We start from the raw sequence: 22,718 nt of genomic DNA on the forward strand, positions 1-22,718 counted from the left end.
GCCAAAACCAGCTAAATAAAGAGATGTCTGCCCTTTTCTCTATGTCTCTCCTCCCTGACTCCCTCTGACCCAGTGGAGCTGGGTCCTAGTTAGAGCAGGTGTGGGAGGGAATGGTGGGGATTGTGGCCCCTACATCAAATTCCATAGCTAAGTTGCTCTTTAACCCTAGATAATTTATCTAAGATTTAGCTTACTCATCTACACAATGTAGAATAAATCTAAAATATATATATATATCAGTATTTTTCAATTTAAAAAAGATAATAATAGTACTTCTTTCATAGAGTTGTAAGGATTAAATCAAATTATTGACACAAAGTAAACACCAGGGTACTTGACATACAGTGAGCACTCTTGTGAACTATAATGCCTGGCTGAGAGTTACGGAACTTCGGAAGACTTTCTGGAGATAGTGACTCTTGGGCTACAGATGAATAATAGTTAGCTTGGAAACAGGGGCCTAGTGGGGGTGTTGGTGATAAGAGGGAATGGGGACATTCTAGTCAGTGGGAACAGCATAAGCAAACACATAAAGCAAGAACCAGAAGTATTGTGACATTTGATGGTACCCACCCCTCAAACATCATAATGGTGTACAAACATTGTGTTCATCAGTGGGGATGATGTACAAACATTTTGGTGTTCCTAGAGCATAAATTGTTAGGAAGAAAAGTCTGGAAAAGGGAGGTAAGTACTAGATCATGAAAAGTTTCAAGCGCCCTATTTCATATCCTTCCATGCTCTTCATCCCAGAGAAAAGGTCCAACTCTAGTTATGATCCATACAAGATCCTTTTTGGTCTGGCTGCTGCCCACCTTTCAAAATTCAAAAGCTCATACAATGCATAGACAGATGTCTCCACCAGGACCTGAGATTCCTTGAATACACTGAAGGTCTCATGTCATGTCACTCTGCTCACACTCTCCTTCATGCTTGAAATAGTCCTGCACCTCATTCATGTGAATTCCTTTTTTCAAACTGAGTTTAACTGGCACTACGGATGGGAAGCCTTGTCATTCTTTTTTTATATTCAACAAATATTTATTGGGAACTTCTTCACACATGGCACTCTACAAGATGCTGAGGCTGCAGATGTCAGCCAGCAAGGTCCTGCCCACAAGGGGCAAAAGTCTTATGAGATGGTCAAATAAATAGGCAATTACTAAACAATGTTATGACTCCGATCGGTACAAGGTGCTCTGAGAGCCCTGGACTCCTAACCCAGGCCCCTGGGATCGGAGGATTTTTCCCTCATGCCAAGGATTCTCCTCCTGTGTTTCGATTACACCCACTTACACTGCTAGGAGAGGAAGGAAGAAGAAGAGAAGAAAATGAAGACGTGCTAAAACTTATTGTGCTCTAGTATGTGTCAGAAGCAATGATAAAGCACTTTACATGAATATCTTGTGTAATCCTCACAACAGCCCTGAAAAACAACTTGTCAATGTTCCCATTTCAGAGCTGAAGAAACTGAAGTAACAGAGGTAAATTAACCTGCTGGTGTCACTCAGCTAGTGAGCGGAAGAGCCAAAACTCCAGTCTCGATCAGATTAACTTCAATCTCAGGCTGCAAAATACGGCACCACACTCCCTGCATAGCAGCAAAATGTTTCCAATTTTAAAAAATGATTATAAATTGAGGGCAATTATCACAATTCACCGTAAATGTTGTTTACATGTCTGTCTCCCTCATTAGCCCATGTCTTTGTAGACTCTAGAAGATTCTCTAGGACATAGAGAATAGAGCCTATATATTATTCACCTTTTATCTACAGTCTCCAACAGATCGATGACTCAAAGTTAGCACTCAGTAAATGTTCATTTGAGTGCATTAATGCAGATATGAATGAATGAACCCTTAAATGAGTGAATGAACCCATAAATGAATGAATGATCTTAAGAACTGCACACATGGGAAAAACCGCAGGGTTTTAGGGGATGGTGACAGCAGGTAATGGGCAAAGGTCCAGGCCACGAGGGCAAATTGTCAGCATCGGAGATGTCCAACTGTAGGGAACAGGCAGATGTCCTGGCAGCCAGGCAGATCTTTGTGTCAACGGATTTGGCAATAGGAAATAAATGGGAAACCAGGCAGGCAGGTGGTTGGCATCAAGGATTTTGGAAGCAGGTAGTTCAGCACTAAAGCAAGACCTCATCCCAGTTAAGTACTTGACTGATCTAGACTGGCACTCTTATCCTAGACAACAAAAGTAGGCATTCAGAGGTGAAGGGAGCAAAACAAAAGCACAAGATCTGAAGCCGAGATTCAAGGTCAGAGCTGAGAGGCTGATAGACGCAGAACCAACAGGCTGTGCATACAGGTTTCTCCGTACTGCCTCTTTCTGGAATCTCTCTAGCTCTTTAGATCAAGAGGCCCTGCAAGGACTGTTGGTTCAGCCTGTTTATAGTAATTTATTGGTCTCAGCTGTGGGGATAGGCGGGCTCTGGAAGCAGGAAGTCAAGCACCTCATTATTAAAGGGAAGTTTCTGTGATCAGGCCAAAACCAGCGGAGTCATCCTTGATTCCTCAAATTCTTTTGTACCACACATCCAAACAGTCAGCAAACCCTGTAAACTCTGCTCTGGAAGAGTAGCAAACATTTGACGACTCCTTAGCGCTTCCTCAGCTACCACTCTGGTCCACACCACTCTCATCCCTGACTGAGTCCATTGCAATAGCCACCTAACCCCACTCCTGGCTTCTGCTCTCACCGCTCCCCGCCCAGTCTATCCTCACTCAGCACAGTAGCCAGAGTGATCCTATTCTCATTTTGCCCCATTTTCTATTTGGTTGTTGTCTTTTTCTTATTGATATTTAGCAGTTCTTTATCAAGTTGTGTTACGGACACATTGCAAGCAATCTTCTCAAAGACTATGGCTTGTCTTTCACGGCCTTCCATTCAAACCCTCCCCTTGCTCTCCACTTCTCCCAGAGTATAAGCCCATATCCTGAACTACAAGGTGGTACATGATTATCTTCTCTTTCTCTCTCTAACCTCATCTCTTACAACTTCCCTCATGTCTTCATTGCTGTTCTGTGACTACAACTGACGTACTCTCACCTCGGGGCCTTTGCACTGGCTGTGCCCTCTGCTGGAATGTTCTTTCTCCAGATAGCCACTAGCTCAATCTCTTGCTTCCTTCAGATCTTGACACAAATATTACTTTCTCCATGAAGCCTCCTTTGCTACCCTATGTATAATCTCAGAACCCCTTCCAACTCACATACAAGCTTACTATCCCCTTTTCCTGATTTCCTTTTTCCCCTTAGCATGTATAATTATCTAATTTCATATATATGTATATATATTGGTGAGGAAGATTGGCCCTGAGCTAATATCCATTGCCAATCTTCTTCTTTTTGCTTGAGGAAGATTGTGACTGAGCTAACAACTGTGCCCATCTTCCTCTGTTTTGTATATGGGATGCCACTACAGTGTGGCTTGATGAGCAGTGTGTAGATCTGCAACCAGGATCCAAACCTGTGAACCCTGGGCAGCAGAAACAGAGTGCACAAACTTAACGACTATGCCACTGGGCCAGCCCCAATATATTTTGTTTATTTGCCTTGATTTTTGTCTGTCTCCATCACTAGAATATAAGCCCCATATGGGTAAGGATTTTTGTTTGTTTTGTTCCTTGCTGTATCTCCACTGCCAGGAAGAGCGCCTGCCACGTAGCCACACAATAGATGCTCAATATAAATTGGCCAAATGAATCAAGAAAAATAGAGGTTAGGTACATTTATGTGTGGAGAAGATCCTGATTATGACTTTATAACTAATGACAACTAAAACTAATTTGATTTTAATTTTAGATTACAGAATCAATAAAATTGAGATCCTTGATACCATGCATGTGTATGTATATGCAAATAGTGTGTGTTTGTATGTGTGTGAAAGAGACAGAATCTTCTCCTATATTTAGTAGCCACTTTGGCTTTTTTCGATCATGGAGCTTTTCAGAGTCTTTAATATGCCAATGTATTTATCAAATCCCAAGACAGAAATTTAGAGATCAATTTCCATTACCCCAGCTTATTTACCAAGTGAATTCATTGTTCTCAGAATACCAATTTTGGAGCAAAAATAACAGCTTGATAGTTCCTTGAGAACTATTGTCCTGAATACATACTACTCCCCTTTTTCAAAATCATTTGACTCCTAGTTGACTGGAACAGAGACTTCAAATACTAGACAAATATACTAAAGCCTATCAGACATTACTAATAATCACAATAATGTTTTCTGCTTAATTTCAGATTTGGCCTCAGAATTCTATTCAACACACTACCAGTAGCAGTTGATTAAAGTCGGAAACAAATTTGCCATGCCTGAGATTTTAACCCCCCCATCACAATGTAACCTCAATGTACATTTAAAACATAATAACTTTATATAACTAAGACATACTAGTCAAGTTTTCCTACTCACATCCTGTCATTCTCACTGAGCCAACAGACAATCATGATACCATATTGTGATTTCCAACTCAAATGGTCTTCCACACATCGCAGCATATATATACAAGTGGTCCCCATTCTTTGCAGACTCAAAGGGCCACAGTCATCTACAACCAGAGTTGAGCATGATCTCTCTAGGTTCTATGCTACTCACCACTTTATTCCTTATGTCTTGATTCATCTACGGAACTTTCACAGAGCCCTGCACAATGACTTGCATATTGAAGGTGCATAATATTTTCTAGGTGGCTGTAAATTAAAAGTATAAGTAACTTCCTATTTGAGTTATATTCTAAATCTTTCCTTCTCTGAATGCCTCTTACAAATCTGCAAAACCATTCAAAACTAGTTCCATGTAATACAAAGAAAGTTCTCAGTGTGTCCTTCAATGGGCCACTTTGATCATTTGTAATTTCTTTGCTGTGCAGTTGAGAGTTCTGATTATAAAACACATAATTTCCGTTTTCATCATTCTCTGTCCCACCTCCTGGAAATAAATGATAATATCGCATTATCTCAAGTGTTCTCATTGATTTCTTCTGGTTGCTTCATGGATGTAAAGACTATTTCACTTGGATTATAAATTCTCAAGGATAGGAACAATATTTTCCACTGTGTTTCTATTCCCCACAATGCCAAGACAGATGCTTTCTAAGAACTTGTTAAGTAAATAGGTGAATGAATGAATAAATGGATGGACGGACGGATGAAACTTGAATAGGCAATCATACTATATTAGGCAAATTCTACTAATATTTGAATGTGAAGACTTAGGTGAGACTATAAAGGACTTTCATACACTAACATATTCACACTGTAAAACTAGTTCACAGGAAATCAAGACGCCAGAGAACCTTTAACAAAATTTTGCAATGTAAATATAGATCTTCTGATTTGCAACTTCAGTGTATTTCAACAAGGAACTCAAAAATTAGTCACCTGGACCCTTCTAGTTACCAGACATATTTAGCAAACCAGCCTTCTGCACACACATTAACACAAAGATCTGCATTAACCTGACACATCTCTGAACTTACACTGCCATGAACCAAAATATAGCAGAGATGTGAGATACTACTGTGAGATCAAACCACTGCCTCTCTCCACCCTTCCTTCTACCAAATCCTGGAAGTAGATCTGACAAAGGAGAAGCCTGTTCCACAATCCAGCTACTATCGTCTAGGAACCTTCAAAAATCTCAAGATAATATAGCATGGACCATTAAGTTCTGGAATTGTTTTCCATACACAAAGAAATGTTTTCCATCCACGAAGATATAAGACAGTAATAATTGAACATCATCATGTTCTCTAGGTGAGATAAACATTTTGCTATTTTTCCACAGAGAAGCAGAGGATTGTTGTCCAATATTATATGATAGATCTGTTGAACCAAAGAGGATGTGAATATCCAGGGTTCACTAAAGAGCACTTTTGTAAAGTACTTAGGGTGACTCAAAACCAACTCTATGTTGTCAAACCATTGTGGGAATTTATGACATACAAAATTGGGCATAGCTGATTAAAAAACACACACAAGGTGTTTATATCTACTTCCATGGACTCATCCCATAACGCTGAGATATAAATGTACTAATGCTATTCTGAAAGAATAATATTGAGTCTTTTGAGTTGAAAACTGATAAGTTAAACACTAAGGAAACATTAATAACTAGTAATTTATAAAAAATAAAGCACATATAAAATGTAAAACTCTAATTATATCTTATTTTAATATTTAGGAGGCAGACTGTCTTTTCTTTCTCTCATCTCCCTCAAATATTGATGAAGAAACACAAGTATTTTCTATGTAAATAAGTTCCCTGAGAAGAGCATGTCTCTAAGGCTTGATTAAAAAACATGATAAGTCCTGTTTACTAAAAGTAAAGAAAAAGTGTGTTTAAGCAGTCATATTTTAACTATCCTTCCAACTCCACTCTGGAGAACTTTGCCTGAATCGAGCAGTCATCGTTTTTTAGATTCAAGCAAACTTCTTCCTTTCCCTCTGCTTTTCAAAGGTAAAACAGTTGCTTTTAAATAAATGAGCATGTGGGAAAAGAGAGAATGAAATGTAAAGCTGCTACATAATTTCTTCCTGAAATAACCTTTCAAAGGTACCAAACACTGAGGTAGATTCCAGGTCTCCTAATGATGACAAATACCCCTAACTATGGGTAAATGTACTGTAAATATTTTGATGCTCTGTCCTTTTCCAATATCTTCCGTCTGCCAATATCTTGCCTGCAAACTCCTGCCTGCCGTCCTGTGTAGTCATTATACCAAAATGCTGCTGCTGGATTCAGATTCTCTGTACTTGAAAAACACATTCATAACCGTATGGAAATGATCAGGGTCCAGTGCTGCTTTCCACAGTTACCACACAGCTGTTGAACGACCATAAGCCCAATGAGCTCTGAAATTCTGTGTAAAGAGAAGACATCCCCATGGCTAAAATGAACTGGAATCCATTTCTGAGTCATGTATAATAATTTTATAGAACATTTACATTTTTTGCAAACAACTTGAAGACATAATACCAGGCATATAGTAGACATCAATAAAGTTTATTGAATTGAATTGTTGACCTAGTCATCATCAGGTATCATTGGTGTTGCAGATATTTCCTAAGACCCAGTTATACACACGGACTGCAAGTGATCAAACTCTACGAGGTGAAGGTTATTAAAGATGTGGTCAGTTCCACCCATTTGTTCAACATTCAGATTGTGGGCGATATGTCCAGTTCCTAGAACACTGTCATTGAAGATTCTCGCTAACACATAAAGGATTACACGATGAACTACAGGCACGAAAGAAAGTCACCAAGAGGTTACATTTGCCTTCAGCATGTAAATTATTGGCAGAATAGCCAAGTGGTCATAGGTGCAAAAAATTGCCCAGCCATTATTACAATTTAGGGAAGCTCATGGAAGTAAGGATCTCTTTTTTATTGAGTATGCTTGTTTCAAAGTTGGCTCTTGGAACACTACTCTGACGTCTAGTTTTAATGTGTGCCATTGCGTGGAGTCATCTTTGACAGGGTGGGAAGAGGAAACAATGTGGTCTCTCTGTGCACTTCTGGAAAACAAACAGCAGGCAGCAATGAGGATCCAAAAGAAGTATCGGGAAAAATAAAGAATAGTTTTTCTAAGTGTGTTATTTATTCATTCAATCATGCATTCATTTCTTAAATTCTTATTGAGTGTGTACCATGTGCCAAATCTTGTTCTGGGCAGTAGAGATAAAAGTACAGTGAAAACTACAGGCAAAGCTCTTGAGATCCTTTACTCTAGAGGGGGATGAGGAGATAATAATAAACAAATGCAAGCTGATTCAGATAGTGAAAAGTATTCGGAAGAAAACAAAGCAAAGAGATCTAACAGAGAAGAACTCTGGGGAAGATTAGATGGAGTGGTTAGATAAAGCCTGAGCAAGTGATATCTGAGCAGAGAACTGTAGGATATGAAGGAGCCTACTATGTAAATATCCAGGAGCAGAGGATTCCAGACAGAAAGAACAAGTACTGGAAGCTAGACTTATTCAAGAGAGTAAAAGAAATAGGCTGACGTGGCTACGGCACACATACCTATGGTCTATGGGAGCATGGTATGAGAGAACTAGACTGCAATAGATTACACAGAACCTTCCAGGCTGTGGTAAGGATTCGTGGTTGTATTTAAAGTGCAATGGAAACTCACTGGAGGATTTTAAGCAGGATGAGGATCTGGTTACGTTTTTAAAAGATCACTGAACTGTTTGGAGAATGTGTAGTTTTGGGGTTGCGGAGAAGAGCCCCATTGGTGGCTTTTGCAGGAGTTCAGGTATGAGATGATAGAGGTTTGAACTATTGCTATAGCAATGGAGAGGGAGAGAAGTGGAGGAATTGGGGATATATTTTGGAAGTGGAGACAACACGGTCAGCTAATTAACTGGGTGTTGGCGTGAAAGAAAGAGACAAAACAAGGACGTCTTCTAAATTTTTGACGTGAGTAACAGGGTGGAACAATTTGAAGAGGAACAGGTTCGGAGGGGTGGATATCTGGAGTTCTGCTTCTGAGATGTCTGTTAAACATAATAATAGTATCTACCTTGTAGAGAAAATAAGAAACACATGCAAAACATTAGATCAGTACCTAGCACACAGTAGTTGTTCCATAAATATTAACTATTAAAATTATTCTTCAAATAGAGCTGTCAAGGTATTTAAGGGCATAAAAGAGCTCTGGGAGAGGTCAAGACTGAAGACATAAATCTGGGAGTTACACAGAATTCAGTGCTACTCAAACCATTTTGGGTGAAGGACTTTTAGTTTTTACTTTCAATGTGTCGAGGACCAATACTTTTGTAAAATCTAACAAAAATGAATTACTTTACAAATAAAATAAAACATACAAAGCACAACTGACTAATGTGCTCAGATGCCCAGGCAATGTCAAACTGCTATAAAACTTTCTACATCTTACTCTGAATTTCTGTACTTATCTCTCCTTATAGACCAATAAGGAACAATTTGCAGACCAAGACCAGTCCGGGGAATACACTTGGAAGAGCAGACGTCCTCAAAGCCATGATGTAGTGAGAGAAGGAGGCCCTGGAACAAACCCTGAGACACACTGAACTCAAGCAGAGGTGTGGAGGTGAGGGGCCAGGAGCATGTTCAGTAAAGGAGACTGAAATAACACTGTTTGAATATATGAAATAACAAAACTATGGGAAATCATATATATATTTACAAGTAATCAGTTTGAAATAGGTATAAGGAAAAAGCCTAATCATTCCTGCCAGGAACTCACTCCTCTTCCCACAGATGTCACATCTGAAGAGAAAGACATCCGCTTCCCTAATTCACCCTCACAAACACTTCAATCTAATCATCGGAGATGCAGTCTAGCGCTCATGATGCATTAAGTATCCAACGCTCCTTCTCTACCAAGCTGGGCTCCGCTGATTGCTACCAAGCTGGCCCTGAAGGATACTCCAGGCCCCAAGCATCAACACCTTTGTTAATAATTCACGACTCCTGCCTGGTCATCGGCTTCTCTCACTCAAAACCCTGGCTCCAGTGGTCCAGACTCCTGAGACAGAACACGTGCCCCAGACCAGAGAGCATCTGAAAGAATTCTCAGGGCCAAGGGTCAGATTTCTGGGTGAGGACGTCAAGAAGGAAAGAACTCTTCATAAAGTCCAGTCTTTGGGTAAGCAAAACTTGCTTAACTTCACACTTTCTTGAACCCCTACACAGGGACTGCTTCCACTGGGACCCCGCTGCTGCAGCGCAGTTTTGATCCTTAGAGACACGCTTCTGGTTTCAAGCATTCTCCCAAAGCGCAGGATGTAATAACGAGGGCTGCGGGTGAACGTGAAGTTGAAGGAGCCTGGGCGCGAGAGCCTCTCTAATCAGGAAAGTCTCCCAGGTCTCCGAGGCTCCCGCGAAGCTCCGGACCCGAGTCGCCCGAGCCCCGAGCCCCTCCGCACCGTGGGCGCCGAGCCGAGCCGAGCGCGCGGGGGCCGGGCGGCCCGGGGCGGGGCGGGGCCGTGACTCATGCGGCCACGCGCCGGGGAAAGAAGCGGCACCTCCGGCCGTGCCGGGCGAGGGGCTGCGCCCGCCCGCAGGGCGCATGCGCGCTGCTGAGCCGCTCCAGCTCCCTCCCCGCCCACCCCTCCCTCCGCCCCCTCTCCCCTCCCCTCCATCCTCTCCTCTCTCCCTCTCTCCTCGCCCGCTGGGTGCTGAAGTTGGGCGGATGGCAGCAAAGCGGCTCCGCTAGAGGACCGAGCAGCCCAGCCTCGCGCCCCCGGACCTATCGGTGCGCTGCCCACACCTCCAGGCGACTGGGTAAGATGCTGTGTCTGAAACCGAGCGGGGCTAAGTAAATGACATCAAAATGTCTGCTTTGCACCGATGGGTGAATTTTTTAAAGGTGGTGGTTGTTGGAGGGCGGGGGGAGGGAGGAGGTGAAGGAAAGAGGGGGCGGAGAGTGCAACTGCCAGTGCCCTAGCGGGGGAGGCTGCGGGCGCGGGGGTCTCGGCGCTGCCTGCCTGCCGCGCCGCGGGTGGGAGCGGGGGCCGCGCCGCAGGTTTGGGAAGTTGCATTCGGCGTTGCTGCCACGGCGCGGTCCGCTCGCCGCCCTCCAGCTGCTGCGGACGGGCTGGGCGAGTGTCCTGACAGCCCGGGGAACCCTCGGTTGGGTCCCCAGTGGAGAGCTGGGCGCCATCGGGGAACCGACAGAGGGCCCAGGGCGGCAGAAATCCCGGGGGGCGCGAGGTCCTGCGGGATTTTTCTGATTGTTTGTTAGAAAACCGAATGTAACGTTAAGTGTCCAATCGACCGATCACCTCAGCGTGGTATATTTTCTTTCTTTACCTTTGGGAAAATGCACTATTCAGGTGGGGAAGGTGTAAGCTAAAGGGATTGCAAAAATGCATACCTTGAGCATCGGTAAAAAATCTGAGTCTGTGAGTGTAGGGAGTGGGGGTCTCTTTTGTTCCTTCCCCTCCCCTTGGTCGAAGAAAAGGGAGTTCTTGTGTGCACGGCTTGGGGTAGATTTCACAGCCACCGAGGGGGCGAGGAGGAGGAACGCCCACCAGATCCCCAGCGGCTGCCCGGGTGGGTGTATCCGAGTCTCCCCTGCTGTGGGTGATGATTCTTTTTATTATCATGGAATCACAGTTTAATAGCCTCCCCCCTCCTCTCCTCTTCTTGTGCTGCGGCAGAGGCTGGGTGCAGACACTCGGCCGTTTCCTCTTCTCCCTACCTTCCTGTCTCGGTGAAAAATGTCGGAGGACTTGAGGATGGAGGAGGGACAGAGCTGGCCTCGGAAGCCGCGGATGGGGAGATGCTCCCCGCGAGCGGGAGGCTGCTGGGAGTGCGTCCCGGGCAGCCCGTGCCAGCCTCGGGGTCGCTGGGCTCTTGAGGACAGAGCAGAGGTCTCCTGGCCAAAAAGACGCCCGCCTTGCGGGACGCGTGCTGCGCCCTCCGCCTCCATCCGGAGCCCAGGACACCGGCTCACCTGGGACAATCTCGGTGGCTCTGGCAAGACTGAGTCTGGCTCCTGGCATAGTTTTCCTAACCTCTCTGACCCTTTGATAAATGCTTCCTTCTTTAAAAGAGTCACTGGAAGGTTTGTCTAGGGAACTTTGCGAGCTTCCCTTAGTTTCTTTTTCTCTTTTTGTTTTACAGCGAGCTTATTTTCATCATGGGATGGCTATCACAAATAATAGAGAGAAATCTTATAGCTTGCTTCCCATTTAGAATAAGCATTTCTGAGAGTAGATGTCATCTGCATTTCCGGCGTTCATACAGACTGGTTTTCCGGGTGATGAACCCTTCCGAAAATCATTTAATTGGAGAAATGAGAAACAATTTTTACTCTAGTAATGGAAAATAATGTTTTTCTCCTGGTTTCGTAACTGCTAGACACTATCTGTATTAAATAATTTTGAAAACTGGGAAACACTTTAAGTAAATTGTATTTATTTCTAAATTAACAAGGCGAGTTAGCTTGCTGTCCAATGCTAAGGCAGACAGCCATCCCTTCTCAATAGGTATCTCTTTGCTCTTGGGGATCTTCCTAAAGGGTCCTAATTTACTGGAACTCGTGTTGGAAGTGTAAGTCATTATTCCAGTGGAGTTCTTACACTTTTGCATAATAAAAATAATAATAATAATATAACATTCTTTGACACTTCCCACCACTAGGGCCAGGGGCTTTGTAGGAAAGGAGAAATATACATATTCTTACTCATTTGACCTTATTATCACAGCCGAATCTAAATCTAAATTGATAAAAATTCTGTTTGACTCATAGACTAAAAAGTAAGAAAGGATTTACCTGTTAATATACAGTTGTAGAGATAATGGGCCTTCATATTAAAAGTCCATTTGCTGAAAGACATGAGCTTTTCTGGAAAAGTGAAAGGTGGGCGTGGACAATGAGGTATGGAAGCAAGAGGGATGGGAATCCATCCAACTGTATTTCTGTTGAGAATCCTTTTTCTGAATGTCCAACTCTGCTTACTTAACAATGACGATAGAGTACCACATAGAAGGGCAAATGCAAGGACCACTGTACACTCCGTGTTTGAGAATAACGCCGTGTGATGTTCAAAAGCATTTTACTTCATCTGATTACTACAGTTAGCATATAAGTATAAATGCATTGTAGAGGCTTAAAATTGCGTGACATTTCCAGGGAGGTGTCCTGGATCTACCTTGGTATATTATGAGTTTTTATGGAAAGCTTAAAAAAGTAAAACAGTTCTTAAATGTAGGTAGCCAGGACTCTCAACATTAGACTGATGGATGCTCCCACCTCCCCTATCTCTTCCTATCTTCACTTATCCCCCAAAGACTTTCCTAGTATCCAAAGAAAGTCATTTAGACTGTTATTCCTGCTATTGTGCCAACACCTAGCACAATATCTGGCAGAAAGCTGGTATTAAATAAGTATTTCTTAAATGAATAAATTTTGCAGAATTGACATGACTCACAAAAGGCTCCTAAGATTTGAGATTACATTTATTTATTTATTTATTTATTTTGAGGAAGATTAGCTCTGAGCTGACGTCTGCCACCAATCCTTCTCTTTTTGCTGAGGAAGATGGGCCCGGAGTTAACATCTGGGCCCATCTTCCTCTATTTTATATGTGGGACGCTGCCACATTATGGCTTGATAAGCTGTGCATAGGTCTGCCCCTAGGAGCCAAACCATGGGCTGCCGAAGAGGAGCGCACAAATTTAACGCTATGCCAGCAGGCCAGCACCCCGAGATTACATTTTTAAAAAAGCCCCCATGCTCATTATCAAATACACTAGCCTGAGATCTAAAGATCATGGTCATGGTCCTGCATCTTTGGAGGAAGCAATTTTTAGAACTGTCACTCTGTGAATATATATGTTTTTACTATAACATTTATATTATGATTGGTTTCCAGATTGTAAAAGCAATATATGCTTATTTTTAGGTTTCCCTAGAACACAGAAAAAAATGTATAAAACAGAAAGTTTAAATTAGCTGTGAGCAGTCATGGACATGATGAACATGAGCTTTGGATCAAGCTGACCTTGGCTTGTGTCTTGGCTCCTCCATTTAATAGTTTCTCACCATGGTTAAGTTACTTACCTGCTCTGAGCTTCAGTTTCCTCAAATATACAACAGGAATAAAGACCCACCTCCTAAGATGTTTGTAAGCAGAAATATAAGTCACTGTATTTAAAGTGCTGAACATGTGCCCAGCATGTACTGAGTACTCATAATTACCCCAATGCCTAAAGAACTGCTATTGAGAATACTGGGCAGTTTACCGCCAGTTCATTTCCTATGGATGAATGAACCATTTTTTAAAGAATTAGAATCATGTTGTACAACTCCATGCTTGCTTTTTTGAAAACTAACATTACTCTGTTGGTGTTTCCCCAGAAATTAAAAATTGGTATTTTTAATACAACTTAGTGACTGCAAAATAGGACATCTGAATTTATTTAGCCATTCCTTTATTTTTAGACTTTTATGTTATTTCCAATATTTTACTGTTTTAACCAATACACATCCTTATGCCTAAATTTTGTCTGCATACCTGCAGAAAAAGGGCATTTTTTCCTTTAGGCTTAGAACATTTACTTCTCACCAACATGATGTCATCTTTTAAAAAATTTGCTAACTTGATAGCTGAAAATGACGTTTTTCAAAGTTTTATTCCTTTGGCTACTAATAATGCTGATTACTTTTTTGACATGATTGTGAGCAAAAATTTTTTTTTGTCTTTGAGGATAGCTTGTTCAAGTCTTTTGCCCATTGTTCCATTGGTATTCTGTTAGATTTTTCTTATTTATTTGAATGCTAATGTTATTATTATTTTTTAAAAGACAAAAGCAGACAAAGAAAGGAAATGCTTAGTGACAAAGAAGACATGTGGCAAAGACTACAGAGATCACTGGGGCTGAACTGGACTCCAGCTCGGCTGGAGTGGAGCAGACATCGCCAAAGGCTAGGGATGGATCAGCCACAGGATTAGGGCTACCATGGTGTCCATAACCTACTGCCACCTGCCACTGTATCTGGGCTTTCCAAAGTGCACGGTTCCTTTCAGAAGCCCAGAATCACTTCAGAGTTGGGATTTGTCATTTTTCTGTTTGGGCACTGTGCACACACACTCACATCTTACATGTACAGGAGGAGTTCCCAGATTTTCATGGATCGTTTCTGCTGGTTGCCAGTGTGAGAGGAGAAAACTTCCGAGTTTTCCTGAGATAACCAGATTGAAAGGAAAGTTGGGAGTAGATGGAGGTCTCATAGGGCATTAATTGAAATTTCTCATCAGAATGAAGTCAATTAAATTTCATTATAAAACCATGTCAGATTAGAATCATATCCTATCCAAAATTTTAAGCCATAGGTGAAATTTAAATATTTAAAAGTTGAGAATCTAATCTAGTACTTTAATGAGTTCTATATCTGTAGTGTTTTAAATGTTTCAGTGCTCTTGTAAGCTCCTGGTTTTGACATTTTAAATTCTATGACTTGACAAATGTGCTTTCAAGCTTAAATATTTAGTTTGGAAAATCTTTAAAGTCTTTTGATATTAATCTACCTAAAAAGTGTAAAAATTTATTATTATTGTTGGTTCCAGTTTATCAAATATAATAAAATGTCAGTAATTGAGAATAATGAACCTGAAATTTATGACGACTAGGAGACCCTATGGGAGAAGCAGTCAGCTGTGGTGGAATCTAAAATCTTGTTTCAAATAGAACTGGATTTGAATTCTTGCTCTACTATTTACCAGATGTGCAGACTTTTCCATTAAATTATATAAATGCTTCATACTTGAAATTCTAGCCTGAGTAATAAACATCTAAAATCTCTCTGAATTTCTTAAACTTTGTATTTGAGATTTTTAAAAAATCTCTGTGTCAATAAATATAATTTTATCGTAGACAATGAATGTGGTTCACAAAGCAAATATTTACTTCCTTATATTAGGTCACAGGCTTTCCACAGTACTGCTGATTGGCTATTGAAATACAAAGGTTATAATTCAAGAGCCATGGCATTACAATAAAACAGACACAACCCAAGGGAAATTATGACATAAATGAAATGAGCAGGTAAGCGTTTATTTCATTTCTTTAATTATCTCGGTTCTTCCCAGTGGCATAGTGAGTTAAATCCAGGGAAAACTCTTTTGTAAAAGTTGACAACACTTTCTCTATTTATTTCTAGTCTCAAGGAAATGCAAGGGCTTGTTTGGTGTATTATGAAAGGCTATCTAATCTAGAGATTTCATGAGTCAGTTTTGGTCCTAGGAAGACCATCCCATCTCTCTACCCTGTTTCCCTCAACACTTCTACTTTTTCAGGCTTCAGTTAATCAAAATCAACAACTATTTGAAAGTCTCCTGTATGAAAAGTGGCAATCTATAGATTTAATTTAGAGGATGTGAAAACGCATATGGAAAATTGCCCTTGAAAGAAAGAGACTTTAAAAGCAGAGAATCTAATTCTGTAAAAAGAACCCAGTTTTTGGATTCAAATAACCAGAGATTTGGCCTTATCCATGTTGAGCCTTGATATCACTATCTGTAAAGCTGAAGACTGATCGTACATACCTCAAAAATGTTGAAGGATTAAATGAAATTTTGCCCATAAAAATGCTTCATATATTGGCAATCACTATCGCAAGTGTTAGATACTGTAGGAGAGTTAAATAATTAAAATAAACCCGAGAAACATCATGTAGATGATAAGTGCTTAAAGAGATTTTAATTTCTTGCCAGTATTTGTCTTAACTAATGGATCCTTATTAACGTTGAAGTTGCTCTCCATGTGTTTGCTATGTTATCATTTCCTGATCAACTTGTTTGGCCAAAAAGTTAAATGAACATTCATTCATTCATAAACATTCTTGAGCACCTGCTATATGCCAGGCTCTGTGATAGGATTTTTGGATGCAAAAATTAGTTAAACATGGCCCTTTTCCACAAGTTCACTTAGAAACTTCTTCAACTTATTATTGTTTTGCGTTTATCTACTGAGCACTGGCCATTCTAAGTTTACAAGTCACAGCTAAATGCAAGGTGGAAGGATGAGCGAGGATTTCCTTAGGATTTAGCAGTTTTAGGCTAATTGACCTCAAAGTGTAGTAGAGGTCTCTACCCTAATGAAAGCTGCTAAGCAGAGACTCAGATAAGGGGAAGGGAAGGCAGGAAGTGGCTTTCTGGTGGCTGATTTAACAACCATCATCACGACCAAACAACAAAAGACATGAGGCTTGACTCTCTTTGTAAACCCACTCCAACTCCCAACTCGCCCTCATTAAAGTGAAGAAAATGTCCACATACATGTGCAGTGGCCTTTTTTCCCCTCACTTAAAGGCTACCCTGAGAGATCATTGTAATATGGTTTAAGGTATATGAAAATGTTGGGGGTTGCAAAGGGAGACAGAGTGATACCCCCACCCTTCCTTAGGACCCACATTTCCCATGCAATAAAAATAGCATAAATTTTTCTCCTGATGTTACTGCAGTTCCTTCTTTGATAATCATCTTTTTGTAATATAGTAAGTTGACAAGAAATCCAGAATACTCTTTCATATTAAAAAAAATTACATTTGATTTTGGAGAAGGAAAACCATCTTCAACACCTACTTGTTGAAATCACTAAGGTGATCTCTAAATCTGGCAACTAGATTTATCCTGATCTAAGAAGATGTGATATCCTTTATAGAATCAGGATAAAAACTTCTAGTCCTTCCTGGAAAATTGATGTGAATAGACAGTTAGTTTGCCTATATACAGTAATGAAAGGCATTGACGTTATGAATGAATTAACTTGAATGAAGCTAAACCCTCGTTGCAGCTAAATTTAACTTGCTTGTCATTAAACCTTTAACTGGGCTGTTAATAAGTAACCATATGTGCTAATTTAAGGTTTGAACCTATTTCTTTCTCAATTTATTTCTACTCAATACTACCATACTGCATTTTACCTGTGACCTGTGAGTTTTGTATTATCAGGATTCACTAGATAAAAGCAAAGGAAAAAAGAATATCTTTTTTTTTTTTTTTTTGGTGAGGAAGATTGTCCCTGAGCTAACATCTGTGCCAATCTTCCTCTATTTTATATGTGGGGTGCCACCACAGCATGGCTTGATGAGCAGTGCATAGGTCCATGCTCAGGATCCAGGCCCACAATCCCCAGGCCACCAAAGCAGAATGTGCGAACTGAACCACTACACCACTGGGCCAGTCCCAAAAAAGAGTCTTTTCTGAGGGCACTAAGGCATAGACTTGCTATAAAGCAATACAATGACCTATATCATTTACAATCTGTTATGACTAACTGAATGTTCTGTTTTGAATTGGAGTATTAAATACTCGAATGTAAATTGGAGTATTAAATATTACAGTGTGAATTGGAATAATTTTTCACTACCTCCTGTTTGCGAAGCTTGACATTTGACTTTCCCATTTCTCTCTTTTCATTATTACTGTTAGTGGTATTATTAGGATACGTATTATTTCTAAATAGATAACTTGGAGAGCAAGGAGTACCAATTCTTTCCGTACATCTAACACTTTACAGAAAAGCAGGTGTTTATGTTATTTTATAGAATTTTTAGGATAGTTACATAATTTTTTGCCTGAAGTTTAAAATGTATCAAGAACTTGAATGTTAAATCTGTCAGGAGAAAAAAAAAATCCCTGCTGTTTTATTCTCTTCTGGTAATCAGGAATAAACTGGCCTGATTGTCATATCTCTTCTAATTGATGAGTAAATAGTGTTGGCAATTTTGATTCAAGCTGTTAAACCCCATGTTTTCCTCATCTGCTCATGTCCAGTAATATGACTTTTTGCTGTTGAAGAAATAGTTTAGATTAAATTATCTTTAGTAAATCCAATATCTGATGACCCACCTATCTTTATATAAATGATGGATTTAGTTGAAGGATGTATTTATATATCATTTTTAATGCTGAAAACCAAGAGATAGAGAAATTCGTATACACTGGAATTGTCTCCAAAGTTTAATATTTTGAAAAGATGATTTTGTGTGTCAGTATCTGAGTGTAGGTGTGTTTCCCCTTTTTGTTTGTGAGCTGATAGGAAACCACTGGCCTGATGCCTGTGTAACCATAGCCAAGTGTTCGGTAGGAAAAGATACACATTCTGGAATACAGGGGGAGGTACCAATGAGATAAGAAGGAAAGTCAAGTAAAAAAGCAGGAAGTCTGGGCTCAGAAAACAAGAGTATTAGCTAAAAATGCATTATATCTTAAAGTATAATATCATTCAATACATTATTACATAACTCTGCTGTATTATGTAATCACTTCCAGTTTCATGATTTCATGTGACCTAATCTTAAGAAGGTAATTTTTTTACATTAATTCAATAATTTCATTGACCGAACATCTGAGTAATGCAAGTGGTGTTTTGTGAGGTAGAATTTCATTAAATAAATGTTAATTCCAGGAAGGAAAAAATGTGAAGCACTTTTCTTGACCTGACATAGGTTATGTGGAATAGTTAAAAATTCTTGTGGTTGATACCAAAATTCAATCACATTGACAAAAATTCTGCTTCATATTTTTCTTTTTAAATGTATCAACTCATAAGTCCATCTTATATAAAATCAATTTTATTTTTGTGATATAAAAAGAGCTTTACATTTTGCTTTAAAATACTGGCAATGAGTAAATGCCCATGCTAAACTTTGTTTTACTGAGCAATGGGGCCGTGCAAGGACTTAATGTCTAAATTATTTATTAAGACTTTGGGGGAGTGACAAGTATGCTTGGAGAAGTTCGTCTGCTCATTGTCACTGAGATTATTTTTAAAGGAATGTGGATTTATGGCTTAGTAGGATCACTGAAAGTGGTTACTCAGTGAAGCTGTTGGTTACAACCCAAATCAATGTTGGCACTTAGTGTGCTGGCCTCTGACCACTGGCCCTGGGAGAGTCCTAGTCTGGTTAGATCTCAGAGAAGAAAAAGGAGGTCATGTGCTTCAGCATAGAGCTCACAATCTAAAAAATTCAATTAAGAGCAGGCAGAAATATTGGAAAGATAGAGTGGTCTCTTGGTACATCTGTAAATATGACCTGCATTGGTCTGATTTTCCAAGTGTTTGCATTAGATTTCCAACTCTACTGCAAGTTCAGCTAGTTATTAATTTCACCTTTTTTGTTTCCTGCCTCCTTATTCATAATTAATGCAAGTAATTAGAGCCCTAGTCTGTAACTGGGAATAGTAAAATTAACTAAGCCATAGCCAAGGCTTAAGGAGCCTAAAGACTAGTTGAAGAAAGAAAATATGTATGTAAATCGCTATTACTATCATATTCTAGGAGAGAAATAAAATGCTGTGGGAACTCAGGAACTTTAGATTAATGTTAGATGGCCAGACCAGGACCTGGCAAAAGCTCCATAGAGGTTGTGACATTTTCTGAAATTATTGGAAGATAGAATTTTGACAAGCAAAGAAAGGCCTCCCGGGCTCAAAGACAGCATCAATTTTAAAAAGGCGCAGAACTAGGAAAATTCGAAAAATACTTTGCGGCACAGTTTTCCAGAAGTATATGGTATGTGCAGGAAATCACAGGATGATAAGGCCAGAAAGAAGACAGATACTGGTATCAAGGTGAAAAGCTAGAATGGCCCTTGATAGGCACAGAGCCCCGTGGGCGCTGTGTAAGTAGAGATTCCAGGGTGAGCGCTGCTTCAACAGGTCTGTGCAGTGACGAGAAGAGGGAAGCAGGAACAGGATTTCAGCTGTGCAGGTGAAAGAACATGTGGCCTTTACTGGGAAATGGCAAAAGGCTCAACCTAATGCAGTGGAAAGATGACCTTGTGAGAACATTTGACTCAGAGCCTCTGGGACTTGGTCACCGATGAGATTAAGAACATGTCCAAGGAGCCTTAAAGCCAATATAGAGGATTTTGGCTTGTGTGTCTGGGTGATACAGATGCCATTAAGACCTAGAGAAAGCAAACTGATGAAGAGATTAGGGAGGAAATAAGCTGAGCTCAGTTTGGGAAATAGTTTGACATATCCATCAGAGTTCTAGCAGATGTTTAGCAGGTTGCTGATTCAAAACCTAGTTGATTCAGTAGGAAGCAACAGGAATGATGTTAGGCTATGTCAATAGAGGCACATAGTTTCTAAAATGAAGCTGGTGACAGTTCTGTTCTATTCTGCATATTAAAACCACAACTGGAATGTTATTTTGAATTTCTTTCCTTCTGGACACCACAGTTAGAGGTTTGCAATACAGACGATAAAATTAACAAAACCCAATAATACATGTGAGAAGTGATTGGAGGAATTTGTAACTTAACCTGGAGTATAGTGGTTCCCAAAGAGAATATATGTGTGTTTCACCATTTGGAGAAGAGCCATGTGAAATAATTAGACTAATTTTAAATTGCCCCAATGAAATGATGGGAATAATAAAACCACATGGCAGAGTCATCAGAGATAATATACACAATGCCCTGGCACACATTTGACATTTAGTGTGTCTTAGCTCTTATTGTTACTCTTTAGAATAGCCTTAGAACCAGTGGGCATACGTCATAGAGAGAGATTTTGCCATCCTATTCAAAATAACTTTTTAACAGTAAAGCTGGATGGTTAAATGGGGCTGCCTTGAAAGGTGGTAAGTTTGCTGTCAATTGCTTGGTAGACAAACTCTTGGCAGAAGTGTTATGGAGGAGATTCAAGGATTGGGAGGGTAAAAGAGCTACAGGGCCTCGTTCTAACGCCAAGGATCAAATGGCTGCAGGGAATTTGGAATGCAAACTCAAGAGAGAGGCTAGGGCTAGAAATAAAATTTGAAAATCTTTTACTTAGAGGTGACAGTAGTAGATGATTGCCAAAGGAGAAAGTGTAGAGAGTGATGCGAGCTTAGAATAGAATCCTGGAGTATGTCTGCATTGAATGGGCATGTGGGAAGAGAAGGAAACTAAAATACATACGTACATTCATACATAAGATGGTCAGGATGAAAAAAAAGTGCTAAAAAGAGAATGAAGACACTGTAGTATGCCATGAAACCAAGAAAGTGGAGTTGTTCTTAACCAATTTTGTTCATATTTATAGTAATCATCCAAAAAGATTGGTAAAGAGAGACATATTTAAGAAGAAAGAGCAGCTGAGTTCTGTCATGCGGCAGAGAAGTGAAGATCTGGAACAAGGCAACACGTTAGATCTTGCAGTGAGGAAATTACTTGTGATTGCCTGGACAACACATGTGATTAATGATTTATACATCATCTATTTGCAAAATATTTGAGGCCGCTTAAATAATAGCACTTCCACACAGGGCAATAAAAATGAAACAAAATAACGATAAGAAGCCACAATGAGAAGTAAATGGGGAGTGGGGATGAACGTGCCACAAAACATGCATAGGATTGTTATTGTAACAGGAGCGCTACATTTTAGCTCTGAGATTCCGGCAGCCAAAATAAAAGGCTTACAGGACAGGTTACCTATAACTCATGGGCTAATAAAAGAAAACATTTTTTCAGAATTTTTATTTCCTGGCATTAAATTCTATGAAGAGTCTATCCCATGGATTCTTAGATAAGAAATAGTGACATATTAGACAACGGGGTCAACAAGGGTTCTGCTGAAGATGCAGGCTTGCTTTGAATGGCTGTTTCTTTTTTAAGTCCTTGGAGGTCAAGTATGCAGTATTAAGAAGAAGTCTGTAAAAGCCAGGAAGGCGGTGATAATTTCAGACTAGTTGGGCATCTGAATACTCCTGAGTCTGAAAAATCAGCATACAGGACAGCATGAGAGAGGCAGGGCATCCTAGACAGAAGACACCAGGGTAGTTCCAGGAACATGGGGGAAAGAGGGCACCAAATGCCTTGCAACCTCAGGTCCGTTGCACGTGCCACTCTCTCTGCCTAAAAAAAACTTTCCCCTGATCTTTCTTAACTGTCAAGTTCCAGTTCAAATGTCACCTCTTCAAAGAGATCTTTTCTGGACTCTCTGCCTAATCTTGTCCCTTCTTCATCCCTCTCCTCATCTGTCACTCTCTAACAATAATCTGTCTTATTTAATTCATAGAATTTACTGCTCTGTTAAATTATTGCATTTATTATCTGCCTTCCTCCTCCCACAAGGTCGAATGTAAACTAGTTCACTGAACAATGCCGGGAACAGAGTAGGTGCTCAACGTGTTGAAGGAATGAATGTTTTGTGAATAGGGAAGAACTCAGCTCGGTATCGATGTGATAACTAATGGATGG

The 22,718-nt window shown here is 40.2% G+C and overlaps 1 protein-coding gene across 5 annotated transcripts in view; it reads left to right on the forward strand.

Moving 5' to 3' along the window:
* The first annotated feature begins 9,980 nt into the window (after positions 1-9,980).
* RGS17 (regulator of G protein signaling 17) overlaps positions 9,981-22,718 on the forward strand; it is a 104,879-nt gene continuing 92,141 nt past the window's right edge. Inside the window, exon 1 of one of the 5 annotated variants that reach the window (XM_070603296.1) lies at positions 9,981-10,294. The gene's annotated coding sequence lies outside the window, so the exon portion shown is untranslated. The remainder of the gene's footprint in view (positions 10,295-22,718) is intronic. The other 4 variants (XM_070603298.1, XM_070603297.1, XM_070603299.1 and 1 more) reach the window with 4 other exon arrangements.

The sequence above is a fragment of the Equus przewalskii genome, chromosome 32 (assembly GCF_037783145.1).
Source record: "Equus przewalskii isolate Varuska chromosome 32, EquPr2, whole genome shotgun sequence".
NCBI lineage: Eukaryota > Metazoa > Chordata > Mammalia > Perissodactyla > Equidae > Equus > Equus przewalskii.